Consider the following 22,788-nt stretch of genomic DNA (forward strand, 5'->3'; position numbering starts at 1 on the left):
AAAAGTAATGAAATGCAGCATAGCACATCTGTCAAAGGAATGGAAAGTAGCTTTAAAAAAATTCAGGATCAATGACGTTAAAAAATTATTTGTTGAGCACTAAATGTGATCATGTTAGGCATGTTAATTGTAAAGAATCTGTAAGTACCAGCATGTTCTTGCATGCATTGAGGGTTTTGTTGTTTGTGTTTAAGAGATTTACTGTTGATGTAGCCACAGGACACAAATGACTGATAGGAGCGGTTGCTAAGTGTGCTTCTCTGTACTACTGAGTCCTCTGTAAGATTGTCTGACATCTTAATGCTGAATTGTTGAATATAATTAACATTTCTGAAATTATTTAAGATTCACTTTTGGGTCAGTCATGATTTATGTTTTTCAAATGTGCATAATGCAACACTGGGTATTGTATTAAAGGCTTAAACGTTTCAGCACTTAGGGCTGTACAACCCTTTGTTGTTGGTAATAGATCTGTCCAAAATACCTGGAACTGGCTTTTGCCATGTCACTTAGGATTCCAATAACACAGAGCAAGGCAGGCATAACTAGAGGTGACAGAGAAGAGTAGTAAAGTGATTTAGCTTTGACAGGCTAAGGATGTAAGGCAGATATGGTTTGAAAAATATAAACCTTTCCTGAGTTGCAAAAGCGTAGCCTGCAGTGGCCACCCCTGCAGCCACTGCTGACATGCACAAGAGACAATATTGGGATCTCAGTTCTTTTTTTCTTTTTTTGCCCACTCATTTATTCTGCATTCTCACATCCTTTCGCAGGGTCAAGTTCAAACTAATATTAGCTGGTGCAGAGCAGGCTCAGTGGCTCCTTAATATGCTTTCACCTCAGGGTCTTTATATGAAAACCAGCAGGTTAGAAAGTTTGTTGGCCTCTCACCTTTTCAACATAAAATATCATGTATTTGGTTTGGGAGTGTTAACCACACATCTCCTCTAGGGTCTTTCTCAAGGATGCTATTTTTAGTTCTGCTTTTCAAGCTGTGTAAAGGCTGTTATTAAGTAGCTGGGAAAAAATGTTTAATCATCAGACCATGGAAAGCCATAGGCCAGGCAGAAAATTGCCAGTGGTATTTGTCAGCAATAAGTAGAAGTGGGTTCAGTAGGTGTGTTTGTAAAGCAGATTTGTTGCTGAGGGGAGTTGTCCCTCCACATCCAGAGCTGATGATGGAAATGGCTCACTGATAAAAGCATTTCTGAAGTATTTCCTAGAATTTCTATCAGAAATTAATTTTGCATGTGTAGATTGTTGGCTTTGCTATGTAAATCCTTTAGGTTTGCCAAATAACTGGGTTTCCAGGGTTCTGAATCCTGTCTTGCTGTGACTGTGTCCTACAGCCCAGTTGTCTTCTAGGTTGCCCATCTACTGCCTCATGTCTGCTAAAATTTCTCATAGTGCTGTACTCTGACACTGAAAAAGATGATGAAACAACAAACATTTCTATAATTTAACAAAATTATCGTAATTGTCTATAGTAATTATTATATATCAACTCCCTACCATTGCTTATGGAAGCAAGATGGGATGCTTGTGTAGAATCAGTTACCGACAGTGTCCATCTTCAAAAAAATTAATTAAGCTTTAATTTAACTACTCTTAATAGGACTTGAATATAAAGCACACTTGATTTGTCTATTACTCTTCAATTTTCTTTCAATTCCTCATAATTGCATTTCAAAGCTCTTCTTTCAATAGATAAACATCTCAAATTTATTTTTTAAAAGATTCTCTTATATTTTCTGGTTTAAGAAAAATTGACTTCTTTACTTTCCAAACCTTCCTGCTTCTTCATTTATTGGTGAGGCACATTAACAACTTAAAACAGATAATCTTTGTAATTATTCGCTTCTTATAAACATAATTATCTTATGATTAGTGCAGATGACATTAAAAAAAATCTTACACTGAAATGGTGCCTAAAATGAGTTATGTGCTAACTATGTATGCAGTTTAATTGGGACCCCTACTGATACTGAACACAGTTGGTTTGTTGAAACAAAATCAAGACTTAAATTATTACAGTGTTATATCTGGATGTCTGATTGTCTGTATCCCCCAGTAATTTTTAACTCATTCACTGACATGAGAGTTTTTAGCCCAATTAACATGAAAGTGGAATTTTGAGACAAATTGTTCCTAATGTTCTAGTGAAAATACGTGGCTTTGCAGTTAACAAAACGATATTGAAAATGCCCTAAGGGAAGGCCACTTTGTGAGCTTTTTTGGAAAATTCTACAACAGAAAGAGATCTAATTTATGTGCCAAGTTTGGGAGAGGCATTTTGGTCAGAATCCCAACCTTTCTAACATGGGAGGGTCCATAATGAAAATGTGGAATGCAGGGAATTTCCAGGGCTCTGCTCAGGGAATCAGACTGGCTCCCTCCTTGTGTGCTCTGAATATCTCCCACTTCCTTGTGGTACATAGTCCTGTCTGCCTGGAAGATGCTGGTATTGGATGTGAAAAAACCTGTCCTGCAGCCAAGGAACATTTACTTTCAGGTTATAATTTCTGTGTTTAAAACCAAACCCTATTATACGCTTGTGGTTGGCTGGGGTCATGTTTATGGTTTATTATATTTGCTGTTTCAACTACAAACACAGAAAAATATCTGTTTTGTTTGTGGAGCTTATTGTGCTTATTGAACAGTAACAAACCTTATGCTATGGATGAAAGAATGTGATTTATCTGTGTTAAGTGTACTAGGTATGTGATTAGACATCACCCTCATAAACAGTGTCACAGCTGTGATTTCATAAATTCCTGTTAGCTTGTACAATCAGGGAAGTTCTTGAGCACGTGAAGTATCTGTGAACACGTGGCTTCTCACCACTACAGTGCCTTGGTAGGGTTACAGGCCTTCAAGATGAAATGTGGTTTCCTGGACAATTTGTGTAATGGATCTTTGGGGTATTCATACTTGCAAGACATATGTGGATTTATAAGCCATAAAAGATAAAGCATGCTTTGCAGTTTCTATTCTAGATACAGCACCATTTGAAATGCTTGAGATTACATCCATACAGTGGAAGGTTTACTCTGAGGATCTTAAACATTCATTTCTGCTGGTTTTCATATCAGAGAATCTCTATTAATATTGCCATAGTGAAACAGGAGAATGGCTGCTGGGAATCTCCAGGCAATCAATGAAAAATACTTGGCAACAACACTGTCCTTTTCACTTTTATTAAAGGTTGTGAGAGCAATTTACAAACATTAATAACACATTACAGTAACCTCCTGAATCTCTGTGAGCATTCACTTCTAGAAAATTTAACCTAAGCTAAAAGTAGGTAACAGCTATGCTATGACAGTGGAAACAAACCATTCTCTTGCTAGCCTCCCCTCTTTGTGAACCCTCTTGGACATCCATGGAGTTTAGTTTCAAAAAATGCTCATGGGTCACAATTTCCAATCTCTGGACTCCAATTTTTGAAGCTAATCTTTGATTATTCCATCAGAACTCTGGTCTATCTTGAGCTTTTTCATAGCTTGAGCTAAATTTTGAAATAATATGAAGAATGAGAAGGAAACAAAAACACTAACAACATTTTCTAATAGCAGTATTCACCTTGTTGGAGTATAGAAACTGTCTTAGAATGACTGTGTTCAATGTTCAATCAGTTTTACACTGCTGAAAGTTTAGACTCAATTGCAAATTACCAATAAAGAGGAATAGTGAGCAATTCAAATGTCAAATAGCAAAGTCTTCTCTGAGTTTGACAGGCATTTTGTTATTTTTTTCTTTCTTTTTTCCCCCCCTTTTTCCATAAATATCTTGTTTAAGTTTTGCAGTGTATTCTGTATGATAACACAAACCTTTTGATTCTAACTTGCTACACCTAACTATGATGGCTCAATGTAGTAAGTAGTAAATGCAGTAAGTACTGAATTATCCAGTGTCAGAATGTGCTTGCCAAATTGTTATGCTCTTGTCTCATCAACTTGTCCCACTGGGATGGAGTGGGACATTCCAACTTTCCCTCCACAATCCATTACCAATTACTGCCTGGCAGTTCCAAGACAGGACTCCAAAGTCAGTGTAACTTGCAGATACCAAAGCAGACAATAGTACACTTTAGTCCGAAGTATTTTGTGTAACAAAACCTCATTTTGATATTAATGAAAATCTATGTAAAAGTTTTCACAATGACCAGTACTATAAATCACATGTCAATGTGCACTACCATTTGAATTGTGATCTCATGAACTCTCGTTGTTTCTACTTATAACATCAAAAAGTATATTTTAAGGACGAATAAAAGCACTTCTTGGAGAAATCTTGAATTATCTAGCAGTGAAATTTCATTATTCCTTTAATTGTGTACATAAAATGAAGAAATGGAGTTGCTGTAGAATTCCAGTAATGCAATTTTTCAGTAGTGCACCATGGAGACAGCTTCTTGCAGTATTCCAGAGTTGTGTCCTTTAAGATAAATGTATTTTTATGCAGTTCAAATTATTTTACAAATCTTTAAAATATTATTTTACAAATCACTGATGTATTAACTTGGCTTAATCATCTGTCTGCATTTAGGCTTCCAAAAGCACATCTGGTAGAGATGCTTTGTGGTTCTTCCAAATCTGTAAACCAGTGAATCAGAAACAGGAAAGATAAAATGAATAATTCAAAAGATAAATGCTGACCAAAGACCAGAGATACTTACAGTATTATTATATTTTTGGTTTTCTGCCTGTAGGCCATAATTTTATATAGAAAACATTTTTTGGAGTAAATAAAGCTGATCACTATATACTATAAATAATAGCAGTATGTGCTTTTGCTAGCATTAGAAGGATTGCACCTCCTGTGATGCATTTTGCTAGCATCAAAAAGGCAGTAAGTGATTAAATATATATCTTCTGCCTGACAAATTTCACCTATACATCCACAAATGTAATCACATCCCATTCTTCTCATCTCCTGGCTGGTAATGCTTTCCAGCAGAAGGGAGGCCTGTGGCACCAAAGGGCAGCTCCCAGGGCATGGGGATGCTGCTGGAGCTGAGCGCTTTGTGCCTGGTTTAGAGGATCAGCACTGAGCCTCCCTCCTCAGGCTGCCAGTGAACAGAGAGGCACAAACATCAAACATCATCGAGGAACTCAAATCACGCCAGGCACAGGAGCTCAGAAGTGACTTTTATCCCAGTGAAATTCTACCAAGCTTGCAGTGAGATGGTAGTTTCCAGATCTTTTTCCCAAACTTCCAGGAGTGTTTGTGCCCCGGTCTGAGCTCCCTGCACTCTCAAGTTGCAGCTGTGAGACCAAGCACAGCATTCATGCTGCTCCTCAGTAGTGCATGGCTTCTAAAATACTGCTGTCCAAGCTCCGCTTCACTTCAGACTACACATAATGGTGCAGTAACAATAGTAATAATTGAAGTAATCATTTCTCTAACAACTAAAAAATAATAATACCAGAAATGATATTATAACCAGCAACACTTTGCTTGCAGCAACCTCTACTGCAACTCCTCTTCTCTATATCCCCAGAAAAATTATTTTGAGATTTTCTTGGATTTTAAGTGTTAGATAGCTTTCAGGTAGCTTAGTATACTAAAGTTCTGTCTCTAGAGACTCAGATAAAACTCTGTGTAAGCAGACTGATCTCATCTAATCCCTGGTAGGCATTCTTCCAAATCTTAAAACTACAACTGTAGTCATGTCCAAGTAATTTATTTTTTTGTTTAACCCAAGTTGCTCAATACTTGGATTAAAAAAGAATAGGTGCAGCAGGCCAGGACTTCTGTAGGTGAGAAAGTTGGAACAGTAGTAACACTGTTTTGGTGGCATTTTTCTTTGTTGTACATGTTAATTCCAGCTGAAAAAAAGCCCCGAAATTATAAAAAGGTGTCAACTGTGGGAAGAAACTGTACAAAACCAAACCAAGACAGCATGTGTAAGCTCTTGTGTAAGCTCTTAATTAATTACTGCAGATTTAATTTGATTTCTATCTAAACCACAGCCAGCAGGATTGTATTTGTTGGAAAAATAGATAATTTCAATGCAATCAACTTGTGTCTGTATTTTCTATTCCTTCATTTAAGAAGATTTTACATGTAATTTTCATCATAAAAAACATAATGAGATAGATATTAATACTGAATATATCCAAACTGTGTTAGCAGCATGGCTTGTTCCTTACAGTGTCAAGAAGTTTAGGGATGACAACTTGGAGAAATCTAGATTTTTCAGGGCATTACTCCCCTTGACTCCTTCAGAAATTCCCTTGGAAAAAATTGTTCTCTCTCATCCCGAGTGTCAGGAAGACTCTTTCTTTCAGCTGGGTAGGTACAGACATGCTGCAGTCACCCAGCTCTTGCCTTTCATCCGTGGGATGTGTAAAATTTGCAGTTTCAGCACAACTTGTCCCGTGGATCTCTGCCTGTGTGCTCTATAAGTAGGAATGGAAATTTCAAACCTGTCTCAGAGCATCTCACAGAGCTCAGGCAGCAGCACTGGCATCAGCATGCTGGGCACTTAGCCATGCCTTTGCTCAGTGCTCTGCCACCCCCAGACTTGCCTCAGGCAGGGCATGCCTGCAGTCATTCCTTTCTCAGAGCACTTGGAGATTCTCTCCCAGAATCTGATGGCAGAACAGCTGGGGGCCATCAGCTGTGAGAGAGCAAAGTGAATTTCTAGAAGACAGGTTACTTGGCTGTCAAGTAATAGACAGTTTGAGCACTGGACATACTCCTTCACACTTTGCTGCTTTTTTTCCACCTCTCAGTCTCTTTAAAATACAATTACAGTTCACTGTCCAGGAGCAAGGGACAGGAATTGCTTCAAGGGTTGGAAGGGGTGAGTATGTGCTCTTAGAGAGGATGCTGCAAAGAATCTCTTCATGGCAAAGAGCAGATTCTGGATCAGCCCCTGTCCTCTCATGGTTCCTGCAGGCTGTCAGATACAGAGCAGGCTTGGCTCTGCAGGTGACATTCAAGTTCATGTATGGACAGTCATACCAAATAGTGCTGGGTGGACATTTTCAAAGTCATTTGGAAATAGAAGGACAGGCCGAGATCAGGGGAAAAATTGAATTATAATTCAATGATCCCATATTTATAAATTATCTAGTATCTATAACAGTTTAAAATAGAATTTATTTGCTTTAATAATTAATGGAAAGTTCATAGTAGGTAATTTATTAATAATACAGTGTCATCAGTATGGATTATGTCCAATTCCTGTTTCTGTTATGTTGAACCTACTGATCTGGTTTATGGCAGCAGCAAGAAGCTCAGTTTGAAACAGTGAAAGGAAGCCTATTACCTTGTTTTCAAAATAAAATATGGAGATCTGTGTGGAATACAAAGCTTCTGTTTGAGGTCAGGAGTAGCTACAAACACAGAAGGCAGTGTTTCTGTTTAGATGATTGCTAAAGGTCACAAGGCAGAAAAATGCTGGAATATGTAGGCACTTAGATTTGAGTCACACCACTAAAATCAATGCAATGACTTTTATACTTATTGGCATAATTATCCTATTGAGACATTTACTTAAGTGTTCTGCTGATTCAGAGCCAGAATATACAAGCTTGCTGCAAAGGCAAAGCCTGTCTCATTTGAAAGGTACAGTTTGCAGTTTCCCAAATTCTTCATTATTCCATTACTAATTTCAGCTATTTCATGTACCCTTACTACATAAATTAGTATTTCCCCACAAGAAGTGTGTAGATACCAGTTTGAAAATGGGGTTTTTATAGCAGTGGCAATCAGTAGGAAGGGCTTATTTATTTTTGTCTATGTTCAGATCTTTTTTCTTGTTTTCACCAAGCAGGTTTCTCAAGCTGCAATACTCTGACATTGTATCTGAAAAAATTTGCTGCAGAGTAACAAATCTCAATGTTTTCAGGGAAAAAGCCAATATCTAGTTAGTGATATTGCTAAAGAGATTAGGATTGTACTTCTTAAGAAGGTATATCTGTTTGCTTCACTGAGAAAATTATAAACTAATATGCACCAAATATGTTGTTCCAGCTATGATGGTTTCATGTAAGCACTGTAACAAGTGAAAAATTGATAAAAATTGGAAGCAATGGAATGGGTTGATTAAATCCATATCCAGAACTGCACACTGTAACAGCACAGATGATTTTCCATTACACTCTGCTGCTGGTGAAGCCAGACCTCCTGGTGGCTATCAGAGTTTCTACTACATGTGTGTTTGTGTGTACAGCCCATCTGCTTTGTAAGTTTTAGGAGAAAAGAGTGGAAAACTCCTGTTGTGATTATATTTTAAAGTGAAGGATGCAGTGCATTGGTTGCACAAAATATTGTTCAAGCACAAATTCCTATATTGACCAAGAACGAAATTTCAGCATTATTTGCTTTGGCTTATGCTGGGTAAGTGCAGGAGAAGTGGAACAAGAATGTGTGGATGAGGCTTGTGTTTGATGTTTAGCCCTGTCAGACTGAAATTGCTGGGAATGGGGGAACTGCCGTTGGTGGTGGCTGCAGTTCCTGGCTCTCTCTGAAGTTATGTGAGAGAGGAGCTGTGCTTATCCCCTGCTTTCACAGCAAACTGGTGTCTTGTGTTTGTGTGCTGTCAGTCTCACGTGGGTAGTTGTTAAATCTGGCTAGGGAGTACCCATCAGTAATGATCAACAATTTTATGGTAAATTAGCAAAATTATTTTGGAGTGAGATCTGGTGACTTCTAAAATGTTTTCTACAAAGCTGATCTATGTACTTCATTAAAAACTATTTTCTCCAAAACTATCACCTCTGATTCAGACATTGCCTCAAATAATTTTCTTATTTAGAAAGCATAGGAAAAAATGTTCAGGGTTTTCTTTTAAAATTGTTTCCTTTTTTTTTTTGACTGAAAATCTTTCTTGAGTTCTCTTTGTCAGTATTTCCTAGAAATAAAAAGTAGCTGATGTACAAGAATATGCCTAACAGACTTCCATTTATGGCTGTATAGAACTTTACCAGTTGCATGGAATTTTCTTGTTTGGGCAGTTCTTGGGCTTTACCTGGTAAAAATCTTTCAATGGTATCATGAGATAACCAGTACAGCTGAGGTATGACAGTGTTTTAGGGTTGTTCTTTAAATCAGTGTATTTCCACTTTTAGAAATAACAAAATATCCCAAGAAATGTAGAAAAGGTTTATGGAATCCTAATAATTCATTCATTTAGACTCTGATTAGTTTTCTTTGCTTTTGAGCATGGCTTGCATGTAAATGTTGGTCATTACCCTAAAACGTCTGTTGCATCCCTTGGAGTTTCCCCATATCTAATGATAAAAATATTTTCCTGCCTTTTGTGTTACTGAATTAAAATTGTTCAAATAGGGGTGTGTGCACATTTCAGGGTTTAGGAGTATGCAAAGGCACAGTTATTATTTTGATTTATAGAAATAATATGCTGACTTAAAATACAAAAGCAGTGCTTTGTGGTAGAACCACCTGCATCCTCCTCACTTTAACACAAAGTACAAACCATTAAAAGAGCAGCACAGTTAATGTGAAAGAGATTTCCAGAGACATATGATCATGAAATACCTTCTCCCATACACCTGCACATGGAGAGGAGGGAGAAATTAATTCTTAAATCCTTCTAGCAAAACTGTTGCTGATCTTCAGACATTTGTCTTTGTACTCTTTCCCTTACCAATTCCCAGCCAATGGACAAGGACACAATGTATTACTACTTTCTGTGTGATTCATTCCTTAAAAAACAATCTGTTCTTTTAGTGGCACTTGTTATTAATCAAGGTTTTTTCCTTTCATTAGAGTAGTTGTTGGCTCAATCACTTCAGTATATGCAATCACTAACTTTTTCCATTACACTGGTGAATAGGTGCTCTTATATGTCTGTCAGAGGGATGCTGGTACATTTAGTATGATGCTTTGCAATTTCAGTGAGAACATTAATGGTTGAAGTGTGATTGCTTTTTTTTTTCCTTTGAGAGAAAAAATGTAACATGTTCTCCTTAGAGAGAAAAGAGAGAAGAATGATGGAAATTTCTAAACTCAATTTATTTTTGTATCATTAAAATGTTGAGAAGTACCAAGTACCAAGGAATACTCCTGCAGAATCAATCATTTCATAATGTATCTGCAGAGGCCCCAGACTTGCCTATCCTGAAGAGAATGCTGAAAAGGCTAAAGTATCAATTTTGTACAATAGTCCATGTATTTGCAGAATATAGCACAAAAATTCTCACTGTTGCAAATGAAATGCAGGAGGGAGGGTGTGTGTACATAAAACCTTTATGGACATGGTATTGTTTTCTGTGCAAAATGTTCTGTGTGGAACAAATAGAAAGAGAAAGGAGATGCAATACATCACTGAGTAATTATATCTTTCCTTAGCTTTCTGTGAGCTAATTTCCAGAGGAGCCACAGGTCCCAAGGTGTCAGCCCTTCTGCCGAGGGCAGCAGGCTCTCTGTGCCCTGCTGGCACGGCCCTTCTCCCCCCTCATTGCTGCACAATGGGGCTGAGGTGTGAGAGAACACCTGGGGCTCCCACAGGCAGAGGGACACACTGCACTGATGCCTTGAGTTTTAGCTTTCATATTTTTTAGGTTCTGTACTGCCTTAGTGTGTGACTCTGAGCTTCATATGAAGTGTTAGCAAGTTCTCTTCACAGTTTCATCAGACAAAACAATCTTTTTCCAGCCCGAGAACCAAGGACACTGATGCAGGTTTAGGCCCAAAAAATATAAACAGTAAATTGAGGAGACAAAACTGGGAGGATTGGACTTTATAAGCTGGAGCTGTAATTAGAGAATTAACCCCAATATGTAAATGGACCAAAACTTATAAAAGTGTGAAAACATGTGACTGGTTGTCCATCTTGGGCCCAGCTCAGGTCCATCTTGAGTGGAGCCATGGCCAAGGTGTATCCTTTAAAGGCCTTTTACTAAATCCCTACTTTATTCCTTTATCACTGTCTAGCCTCTGTCCCAGTAGCCTCTTTAGGCATTACACTGCTGCCCAGTGCTTCTCTCCCCCCACATTAACACTGACCCAGTGTGGGACAGGATGATGCCACACTGTCTGCTGAATGGCTGAAAACTCTGCAGGAGTTCCTGACTCACTGTTTTTCAATGGAGATGTTATTAATAAAGAATAAATTTTTCTTCCTGTAGAGATTTGATGCTGGCAGATGCAGCCCTCTGCTCTTGGCCCTGTTTGTTACCTATGCTGTGTATTCAGCTGGGTGACACATGAGGCCCAGGCATAAAATTGCTACTTATCCCAGGATGACTATCTTTTCTATTTTTTTTAATATGTCTTAAAGCTTTTATTAACATTCTGAGAAAAATAGAAGCTTGTTTGAAATACAGGATATTCTGCACTGTGTAATTTATCTCTGTGTACTTTCTGGAGTTAATGAAGTTATTGAGTAATCACACCATGTCCCTTGCAGCTTTTTTGGCTTATTTCATATGTGAAATAGGCAGTGATATATTAGGGGCTGTCTCTTATAGAAGAGGTGTGGATCACATTAACAGCCATTGTGCAGTTATATTTTGAGTTATACAACTAATGGTATTTATTGGTCTTCTTTTTTTTTGTTTTCATTTATGTCTACTTTGGCTTGTATATATCTGAACAATGTAGTGGTTTAATTGCCAATAGAATCCAGGCTGAAAGACAGTTTTTAAGGAGTCCTGGTCTAATACCAAAGTAATGCAGTGTATGAATCTGGTGGGAGGAGAACAGGAAACAGAAAGGAGCATATGGGATGTGGCTACAAATTACTGTGTTCTTTATCTGCCTGTTGGAACATGATGCTTTAACTGTGAAATCTGAGGAAAGCTGTCTCTTCTGGATCATTGCCTTCTCATTGTTACTTTTTTTCCACCCAGTTATTCTCATTTTTTAAATAAAGGCTCTGTCAATAACGTGTTTTAAATAAAAGTAAGAATGGAGGAATTGGATTGGATAAGATTTCTAAGAAAATAGCTGTAACCAGCAGCTCTAGGTTTAAAATCAATTACATGATTTAAGGTGCAGAACCTCTTAGGTTTTGCACTGCAGTGATTGTTCATTGAAGCAAGTAGTTCTTTCCTGAGGAGTTGGTTTCTCCATCCATGATGAAACCTTTCTGTAATGGCAGAGCAGAAGTTTTATCGTGTAGGACCCTGTTTTAGTAGTCAGCTGCAAAACTTTAAATACAGTATTATATCAGTAGGTCACTCATGTGCCATTTCAGCAATACTTGTCAAAGATGCTGCCCCCCAAAAGAACAAGTTTTCTCAGAGAGGAGCTGTTGGGAAAGTTCATCTGCAGGGGCAAGTCAAGCATATGAAAGAAAAGGACCAGCTGTGTTTAGAATAGCCCAGTCTTTCCCAAAAGAATGCATTGTTGCACTGTTAATCCAAATACACCAGTCTTGATAAACTTTGTTGCTTCATTTAGGATGGTGAACTTTCCTTATTTTAGAAAATCATCAGTATTCAATATCAAAATCAATGATTTCTGATACTATGTGAAAAAAATTTGATGACAGTTGGAGAAAAAAATCCTGATTAAATAGCACTTACACATGGTATCAATATTAAGCTACATACAATTAAAATGTTAATGGACAGTAATGTTCATGTGATGCATTTGTTCTAAAGTACTACAAATAATGCCCATTACAAATACTATGAATCTACTGTTGAAACTGGCCTGGCTGTACCTTAGTGTGCATATGCAGACACTGCTTGGGCTCCTCTGTTGCTTTACAAATCCACATTTGCTCATAATTGTTTTCAGCCAGTTCCAAAGTATTGCTTTGTCCTTTTGTTGTATTCCATGTTCAAAACAACCTCCAGTGCCACTGGAGATTTATTGTTGGGCCCAGTTTCAGTTCTTGGAATGCTACCAAATTTGTGTTTATCAGAAAAATGAGATTGTTTAATATTATTATACACACAACACTTTAAACACATTCCTGTTACTTAAATGTGTTTTCCCTTTCTTGTAAAACGTGTACAACTGGCACACCCAGAAGTTGAGCAGATTTAGCTGTGCTGAACCAAAGTTCAATTTTGATGCTCTCCAGAGGTCTAGATAAGACAGAGGTGCATCCTTGCTCCATCCATGTGCAAGCAGCCACTTGGCTTTTGCCTTGGGTTGTTGTAGGCTTCTAACGAGGAAGAAATATAAGCACACTGATGTGTGATTTGCATCCTTCCTAAATTCATTGCCTTTCTTAAAATACTTAGCTGAATTTAGTGCTCAGATTAAAAATGCTATTTCAGTAATTGTTTAAAGGCCAACTGGCGAGGCACTAAACAAAAGCTATCATGTTTGTAAAGTAACAAGCATTTTCTGTAACAGCTTCTTGCTATTTGTTGATGTGGTGGGGAATGGGAAGGCTTTGAAACCTACTCTATGAATCATTCCCAGCATTTCATGTTACTGAAACGCGAATATTACTTTTAAATGTGTAACTATGCTATTAGAGCCTTCTGTGATTTAGGGAGATCTTTCAGAATACTAAAAAGTCATTATTTACTTTCTTCCAGTCTATTAGTGCAGAACAAGGCTCGCACTGGCTCTGCGGTGGCAGGGTTGATTGGCTCTCAGTGGACTTGTCTTGTTAATAGGAGGAGAGAGGCTCTTGCTGGTATTTCTGCTCCTGCCTGAGACTTCTCTAGACAGCCAGTTGTGCTGCATTTGTTCAGCCTCCCTGGGGTGACAAAGCAGGGACCCTCACACTTACCCTCACCTGCAGTAAGTGCCTGCTCCTCACCTGTGCCACAGCTTCCAGAGTTTCCCAAACACCGAGACTGAGCAGCAGGGGCTAAGAGGAGTCACCTCAGAGAGACATCAGCCTTATGAATCTGGAGTAATCCAGCCTCAGCAAGGTTTGGCAGCTCTGTTGGATCTCATAATTTTCCCCTTCTACGCTCCTTGCACATGCTCGTGGAGCTCGCTGATATTTACATGATGGGGCTTGGATCACTTTGTCTCCTACAAATGGAATGTCTAATGCGCTCTTTGTCTCATCATTAATTAAACATTGGAGATGTTCTGTTGTAGGGTAATTGTGTTTCTGACACAGCTGCAGTAAATGTGAACTCTTTGAAAGCTTTGCAGGAGCTGTATTTCTGCAGCCAGGAGGGAATGAAAAAGGAGTGTTGCAGAGGTGATGTTTACATACAGCTCCTTGCAATACTGCTGCCAGTGGCTATTTATTGAACTTTAAATACATGTGTAGTAGCTGTCAGTAGCTGTATCTGAAATGGCAAGACAGAACAAGCCAAGGCCTATACAAAAATATAGGTTTTCATTGTTTCAAACCATTTTTCTAAAATCAGTAAAGCTGTATTTTCACCTGGTTTTATTAGACTGATGTCCATTAAAACCCACTACTGTTAATTTGACTGCACATTTGACATCAGCAACAACAAAAGTCCCATTCAATATATCTTTAAATTGCTTTGTTTATGTCACAGTTGCACTTAATTTTCTTTTTAGTAGCTGGTACAGTGCTGTGTTTTGGATTTAATACAGAAATAATATTGGTAATAGACTGATGTTGTGGTTGCTGCTAAGTAGTGCTTCCCTAGGTCAAGGACTTGTCATGTTCAGTCCTTGAAAAAGTGCACAAAATGATGGGAGGGAACATGGCCAGGACAGCTGACCCAAGCTGGTCAAATGCTCATGGTTTGAGTGAGAACTATGTGTTAAAAATGATTCTAACAAACAATGTGAAATTGGTGCTGGCCATTTATATTATGAATCACTAACAATTGAATAATCTCTAGTTTATTTTCTCCAGGCCATGGTATCTATTTTATGAATGCACTTGTACTTCATAAATCATTCTCAAGAGCAAAAGGGAGAAAAATGAAAAATCCATTTTCCTTCAACCCCTTGGGTCTTTATTTAATTTTTAATGAAACAGAGAGGATACTTCATCAATGGCAGCAAAGGAGTAATGGCTTTAAACTGAAAGAGAGTGTGTTTAGACTAGATTTTAGGAAAAATTTCTTCTCTGTGAGGATGGTGAGGCACTGGCACAGGCTGCCCAGAGAAGTTGTGGATTCCCCATCCCTGGAAGTGTCCAAGGCCAGGCTGGATGGGGCTCAGACAAACCTGGTCTGGTGGAAGGTGTCCCTGCCCATGGCAGTGTGTAGAAACAAGACGATCTTTAAGGTCCCTTCCAACCCAAACCAGTCTGTGAGTCTGATTTTGTGAGAAAAAAAAACTTGAACTGCATTACTGAAAAATCCCAACCCACAGACCAAAACAAATAAAGCAAAAGAGATGCCTTGAGACACAAAGCAAATTTGAAATTAAATACATTTTTGAAGCATTTAAAGATTTGGCAGTTACTTAATTTAGCCATGAAATGTTCTTATGTAACATACAGCAGAATGCAAACAATAAATATTAAGCACTTACAGAATTTTTAGCTGGCACAATCCTTATTTCAGGCACAAATGTATCAATCCTATTTGCTTTCTGATTCTGGCTCAGTGAGAGATCTGGGATCAGAACAATTCCGCCTTTAATGTGGTATTTGTCTTTTGTCCTTATGGTAGCCATTGACTGTAAAGCTGTGTATGTGTCACAGGGAAAGCATCACTCTGCTGAATTCTGTTAAATTAAATAGTGCAGTATGTTAATATTGTGTGAGACCAGAAAAATATTTTTCTTTTGTTCCTTTAAGAATAAGCTTTCACAGTTTGAGGCACAATAGTTTAATGAAATAATCTGATTTAGCCTCCTGTGTATCACTGACCCTTTTATTTTACACAGGTACCCTTGTATTTTATTTTGTTAACATTGATATCATGTACTTCAATCTCCATCTGATTCTGTTTTGAAGATATCAATAAGAAAAACAATCTAGTGACTTTGGGAGGGCGATGATGGTATTATTTGGTGTTTTACTTGAAAGATTAATCAACCCTTAAAATATGTTCCTTATTCTCAGGCGAAAAATTTCCATCCTGAGCTTCTTTATAGAGTAAGTTTCACACTTGCTCCCTTCAATTTTATTGTTTTTTCTTAGATGGAGACTCAAATGTCTTGGTGAGCTCTTAGTCCTTTCCTTCATAAATGTTCATGATTTGGTTTTCCTACTGTGATCAAATTATTCATTTGTTTTCTTAAATGTGAATACCAGAGCAGATTGAGTCATCTGGTGCCTATCTTGCCCCGTTTCATGTAGTAAAATGAGCAAATAAGTTGTGGCTTTTTGGTAGAAAAGAGGAAATCTTGCAGTTCAGTCTTTAGCAGGAAAAATACCTGTGTCATGGAGGGGTCATGTTACTGTTTTACTTTCAGGAACCTTGGTCTATTGTCAAAAATACACAGTGCTTTTTACTTCCCTAGCCATAACTCAGTCCATATAGGAGTTTTCTATACAGAAGAAGAAAAATCTCTCATTCTCACACTAATGGAATTTGCTTTAAGAAACATTCCTATTACAGCCATTATTAACTTGGTTTTCAGCGCATCATTCAGATTGCAAGCATCTAGTAGGTATCTCATATCTCTTTCAGAAAGCAGGTGAGGAATCTAGATCATCTCAGTGCATTAGACTCAATCACCTTTATATATTATGGCACTTTAAAAGTCTATTTTAAAGAATAAGAATTAGAGCTTGATTTACATTAATGATCAACATGTAATTCAGTCAAGATTAATGCTTGTCTTTAGCCCTATACTATCATTCTGAATTATTTCAGCAGGTATTTGCATACTGCCTGCATTGTAAAATATAAAAATATTCTTTATGGAGCAAAAGTGAAAATGCAGCTGTTTTATTATCAAAGGCACAAATTTACTACTTGCTGCTATTTTACCATGGATGGCACTAGTACTACTGACTTGTTCCTTTCTGTTGATATTGCCAGAACATGTTGCTGATCGTTTATTTCCTTCTCCAAACGTGCTTTCCCCAACTTGTTGCAGTGTCTGTTATTATCATGCCACTCATGCCAACTATGTGTGGAAGTTGCATATACAATTCTTGATACTTTTATTACACACAGAACAGTCTGTGAAAATAAAACTCTATTTCATCAGCTCTCAAACAGCATATGAAAGCTTCTTACAGTCTTTAGAGTTCCATCTTTGTTGTGTACTGCCAGCAAAATGACTCCCTCTATAGCAAACCTAAACATTCTTCACACCCATTAGCAGCTGAAGCTCTCCTAATAGTCAGTGTTTTTCTCTTATGCACTGTGATTAGTTGTTTTGCTGCCTTGGATGGCAGTTCTGCTAAATTTTTATTGCTTCCTGTGCTTATGGCTCATTTATTGTTTTTCATCTGTTTGCTTACTGAATAGATTTATTACCTTAGCATAAAATAATTCTCTTGAGATAACTGCTTATTTCCACAGAGGATTCTTCAGTTTTAAATTATTGTGCAGTTTTTGGGTTGTATTACTCATATACTGAAGAATTTTGCTAGGAATCTGCATGGATTCTGCATGGATTCTTTTAGAAAAGCTCAGCAAGGAAAAAATAAACTTATAAAAAAAGTTAACACATTTAGACCTTTGCCTTTAAAGGAAATTTCCCTGAATGTCAATTTTCTTCCCAGACTAGAAATTCTAGTGTTGCTATGCATTTTCAAAGGAACTGTGAAAGCTCAGTGTTTTGAGGAGATCAGACCACTTATCTTTTTCTAGATACATGATCAGATTTTAAAAAAATAATTAGGCACTGCACAACTGCAGCTTATTCTCAGTGTAGTAAGAAGTGAGCATGTGTCAAGTCTCTGCTCTGAAGCTGCTGAGACAGGTTATCAGTACAAAGCAAACAGCCATCCTGCAGAATGAAATAAAAAAATCTCTCCAAATTCTGTCCTCTAGCAGTGGTTAAGCCATCCTTGAAAGCTTTCACTGTGCAATCTGACCATTTCTTATGAGATGCTTACATTGGAATTACTATTTAATAAGAAAGAGTAATGCACCCCAAAATTCAGACCAGGCTTTTGTAACTTACTATAGTGGCAAAGGTAGATACCACAGACTTCTGCATGATTTATCTAAAAACACTTGAGCTGCAAATAAATCTGTTCTCATCTGAAATACATGGTACCCTTAATATTAGGAATAGTTTCACATGTTGAAAAACAGATGAGAAGTGAATACATTCCCTAGCAACGATGCAGATGCTGAATTAAATGAACAATTAGATACCAGTCTTGCCACAGATATTACATTTCTCTGTATCACTGAACATCAGGTAATTAAAAAGTTCATTTAGCCAGAGGAATTATTTTTATGAATTCACAAATATGCTTTAAGCAAATACAAAGGAAAAGTAATAAAGCTTAATTTACTTATGAACACTCTATCCCATCTGCTGTCTACCTATATTTCAGCATTCTGATGATCCAGCATCATTGTAGTATTCCTATTTTCAAAATATATTCAGCTCATTAGCAGATAACTAAATTCTCACCTTCCCTAGAACATGACCATGAGAAACAATTTCAAATGGTGATGAAATAATTAATTTTATTTAATTTCCAAAGAGCAGTATGTAATGTGACAGCACTCACACATGCTTCTTTTATTCAGGGATTTTGAGTTAAAGAAGCTTCTCATATTTGTATTGCTGCATAAACTGCCATGTCCATTCCTGTGGACAAGTGATTTCCTTAGATAATGGATTTCCTGTCTTTTCCAAACAGAAGAATAGGATCAGACCTGAACAATTATTTTTCTCCTTTACATCTACCAAAACATTTAAAATCCTGTGAAATTCTGCTTGAGAACAGTCTTGAGAGGTGCACACAGAGTGACTGCTAACCACAGACCAGAGTTGTGTAAATCATTACAGTTTATTTGATTCTTCTTCTGTTTTTAGTTTTCCAATTTTCAGAAAATCAGGTAGATCAAACTAGTTAGTGGGGTTTTTTTCCTTCGTGTATGTCTGCTTAAAAGCTTATTTTCAAGTCAAAAGGATGATGGTTAAAATGAAAGGAGGAAATTATGATAAGCTTATATTCTGCTCTTTGTAAAGTAGTAATTCACTAGTGAAATTGAGTGATATACTCTAGGGCTCCTTTGGGGATTTTTTCTTCCATTCCAGCCCCCAAACCGCAATAATCCATCTTGTAGGATGAATCCTTCAGTCCCAGCAGGGCCTGAGAGGTGTTTGGAGTTTTTAGCAGAAGTCAGGGAGTGGGGGTTTGACACCCCCTCCTCAAGCCCAGTGCCTGCTGATCATTGCCAGAAAGGGAAGTGATTCCTGCAGGCTCCTGCAGTGCCCTGCACCCGTCAGGAGTCCCAGCCCGCCCCAGCAGGGCGGTGGCTGCTGCTGATAAACCATCAGCCATCCTCTCCTGGACATGCCAAGGCAGTGGTACCATCCTGCTGCCCCCTTGGCCTTTCTGCTGCATTTCTAAGCACTGAGGCAGCTCTGTCCTCAGCTCTTCTTGGCTCCCTTAGCCTCCTAAAAGAGCACATTTGGTGCTGTCATCCATGACAAAACACAATTCCAGCTTTCTGCTGAAGCTTAAGATGCTCTAAGGTAATACAGTAAAAAAGGAAAAGCATGTACTGTGCTCATTTATGATCCTCCTGTGCTCCCTCTGTACCTCCAGCTCCTGCTTAACTTTTGTCACTTGCCACAAATGGAAAAACCCTCACTGTGCAGTGCTGGCTCTGACCTGAGCCTGCCTCTTACAGAAATTATTGGCTGAACTAAATTTTATTATATGTATTCAGAGATGTATTACTATGAAAGCAGAACCAAATAATTTCCTACGAAGAATTTAGCTTTTTATTTAGTGGGAGGAGAGAGGACTCTTTTTTTTTTTTTTTTAATAAGCTACTTGCTCTCCTGGAGCACATTTGCTGTTAAGAACACGACATTTCTGGTGGGAGATCATTTGTGACACTGAGGACACTTGTACATTTGAGCTGAACAGATTATTATTGATTTGATATATGGGACTAATTCATTATATGGTTTTAAATTCTGAATTTCATTGGGAATGCAGGACTAATTTTCTTAACATCCGTCAAATTCTGTCAACACACTGTTGCAGTTATTAATTTCAAAAATATATTCAAGCACATTGTTTTGAATTGTCAGTTTTTGTCCACTAAACATCATGAATAATAGTAAACCTATAATCTTCTTGTCACATTTCAGTTGTAAAAATCATCCTCAAGTCTCTCCAAATGTAGAGGGCTTTTTTACTTTAATCTAAAAAAAAAAGCAAAACAAAAAAAAAAATCCCACCACAAACAAAGAAGTCCAGATCCAAATCCTTGCTATTTTCTAACCATTTCTTATCCCTTCAGCTATCATCTGGCTGGTTTCACATTATTTAGGTGTTTTTTTAAAGATGAAACATTTAAGAAATTACTTGGTCTGTGTAGAAATAGTTCTTATTTCAAATTTTCATCTAATAGAGTAAAAAATTGCAGTACTTCACGTAAAGAATCAAGACTGCATAGTACTGTTTCCCTTGTACATATGAGCTCTCTGAGAATTTTCTGTCTTTCCTTATTTCCTAAAGAGAGTGAGATGGTGAGGGGAGTGTAAAGCACCAGGGAGTGGGAGCACAGCTTTTGGATGTGAGGGGTGATGGGTCGGCACAGGCAGAGTGCACTGGGGAAGGAGGAAATTTGACAGCTTCCCTAAGCAAAGCTGCAGCTCAAAGGTACTGAAAGGCAAGGATTGCACCTTTGACTTTCATTTTCTCTTTGATGGTGCTGAACACTGCAGAACGTTTGTTCAGTGGCAGGTGCAGCCAAAAGAGTTTGTTGCTGCAGACCAAAGAGTTGGTTGGGAGAACAAGGGAAGAAAAGGGTGCTTTGAGGAATGCTTCTTCTATGCCCAGAGGCTCTGTATTTGAAGTAGCAGAACTACATGCAAAATCAAAATGACTACAAGCCACACCAATGTAAACAATGCTTTCCTCACTGCTTCCTGGGATTATCCTGTCTTTTATGGTGGTTTGACTCATTTTGGGGTTATGCATCAGGCTTACATTTCAGATGTTATTTTCTTTTTTTGTTCTCCTCTCGTTTTTATTTCTTTAAATTTCTTTTTCTTATCTCCAACAATGCTTAAGTCTGTATCAAAGTCCAAAAAACAGTAAATTAACACCAAATCCAAAACTGCATGTAATGAAATGCTTTGGGAGGGTTTGCTGGTAGACATGGCATGGAAGGCTTTCTCAGGTTGTCTTACCTGTGCACTGAGCCAGGATAGCTCTTTTTAAATGCTCTTCATAGCAGCGGAATAATAACTGAATTATTGAAAATAAATGAAGTGAGCATCTGCTCTAAGTTTTGGAGGCTATTATTACCAAATGTTGCTACATTTTAGGAGCCAAGTTTTGAAAACCATTAATACATACTTGTTATCAGCTTAGTAGCACACCTGGAATTTATTGTGGGCAAAAATTTTATTAATGCAAGAATTGCAGGCTAGTGAATTACCAGAAAACTTTAAAAGACACATTTACAGTAGATTAGATTAATAAAATAGTGCAGAAGTTTGTGAGTCCCCAGAAGACTCACAGACACTTATAATCACTTAGTGGTGAGAGCCCCCTTGTTATCTCTGGTTCTAGCTGGTACTCAGGGCAGGGCACAGCTGGCTCTGTGTTTGCTCTGAACTTTGTACAGGTGTTTTGGATTACTCCAAGGAAGGAGATTCAAAAAGTCCGTGGGACCCTTGTTCATATCTGGCTACCTTCATTGTAAAGGGATTTATTCTTATATTTAGTGAAAATTCTCCACACTCCAGCACGTGTTTGTTGCCTGTTGTCCTGCCTGTATCCTCTGCAGGAAACCTCTGGCTCCATCCCCACATCCTCCCACTGTGTGGCTGCAGGTGGCAGTGAGGTCTCCTCTGGGTCTCTTTTCTCAAGGCTGAACAAAGACAGATCTTATCCTCCCCTCAGTTCCCTGTGCTCCATCCAGCCCCCACCTTTCCAGCCCTTTGCAGGATGTCACTGCAATGCATCTCTGCCCAGCTGGTGCCCAGAGACACCCAGTGAGACACAGCCCTTGGAGTGTGGCCTCAGAGTGCAGCACAGAGGAGAAGGATCACCTCTCCCAGGCTGCTGGCTGCATTCCTGCTAATTCCTCCCAGGATGCAGATGGCCATTTTCTGTTTCAAGGGCACGCTGCTGGCTCTGCTTCAAGCTGTCCACCAGCACCCTCAGGTTTTTTCTGCATAGTCACTCTCTCTCTGCATGGTCCCACATCTCTACTCCTCCTGTGGGATTCTTCCACCCAAGACACAGGACTTCACATTTTATTTTGCTGAACTTCATGTTCAACAGCACCAACTGAGAAACAGGATGCAATCAGTTAATTGACCTTGGCTTCATACATACTTTCATGTAGTACCAGAGGCATTTAAATGTGGAGGTAGTTGTCTCTGTCCTTCAAACATTGGCCTTTAGTTCTCTTCACTAATAGCTTTGGTCATTTAATAACGTATTTTACAGCAAGGTCAGGTTAACAGGAGTTTTTATAGGTCAATATTTTACAGGGAATTGGTGAACCAAAAACTGTAATTATGCATGTGAAATAATCCCTTGAATAATTGGTGGTGATTAACTGGCTGTTATCATTGAGACAGGTTATAAGGATTTGATGTAAGAGGTAGAAACCAACTTGCCAAACTTATGGCACGTAAATGTTATATATTTCATAAAGCCCTCAATGTACTCTCTTATGTCTTACTTATAGGGCAAATACAGCAATAATTGTGAGTTTTATCAATTGGTATTGCAATCTAAAAATTGCATTTTATGGTAAGTCTTGATGACAGTATACCAGAGAGCTTCAAAAATTTGACAACCATTTTTCAGTGCATGAGATTAAATGATGAATG

The 22,788-nt window shown here is 38.1% G+C and overlaps 1 protein-coding gene across 2 annotated transcripts in view; it reads left to right on the forward strand.

Moving 5' to 3' along the window:
- Nucleotides 1–22,788, forward strand: part of TENM1 (teneurin transmembrane protein 1) — a 774,924-nt gene that overhangs the window by 308,593 nt on the left and 443,543 nt on the right. The window lies entirely within an intron of this gene.

The sequence above is a fragment of the Zonotrichia leucophrys genome, chromosome 4A (genome assembly GCF_028769735.1).
Source record: "Zonotrichia leucophrys gambelii isolate GWCS_2022_RI chromosome 4A, RI_Zleu_2.0, whole genome shotgun sequence".
In the NCBI taxonomy this organism is placed as follows: domain Eukaryota; kingdom Metazoa; phylum Chordata; class Aves; order Passeriformes; family Passerellidae; genus Zonotrichia; species Zonotrichia leucophrys.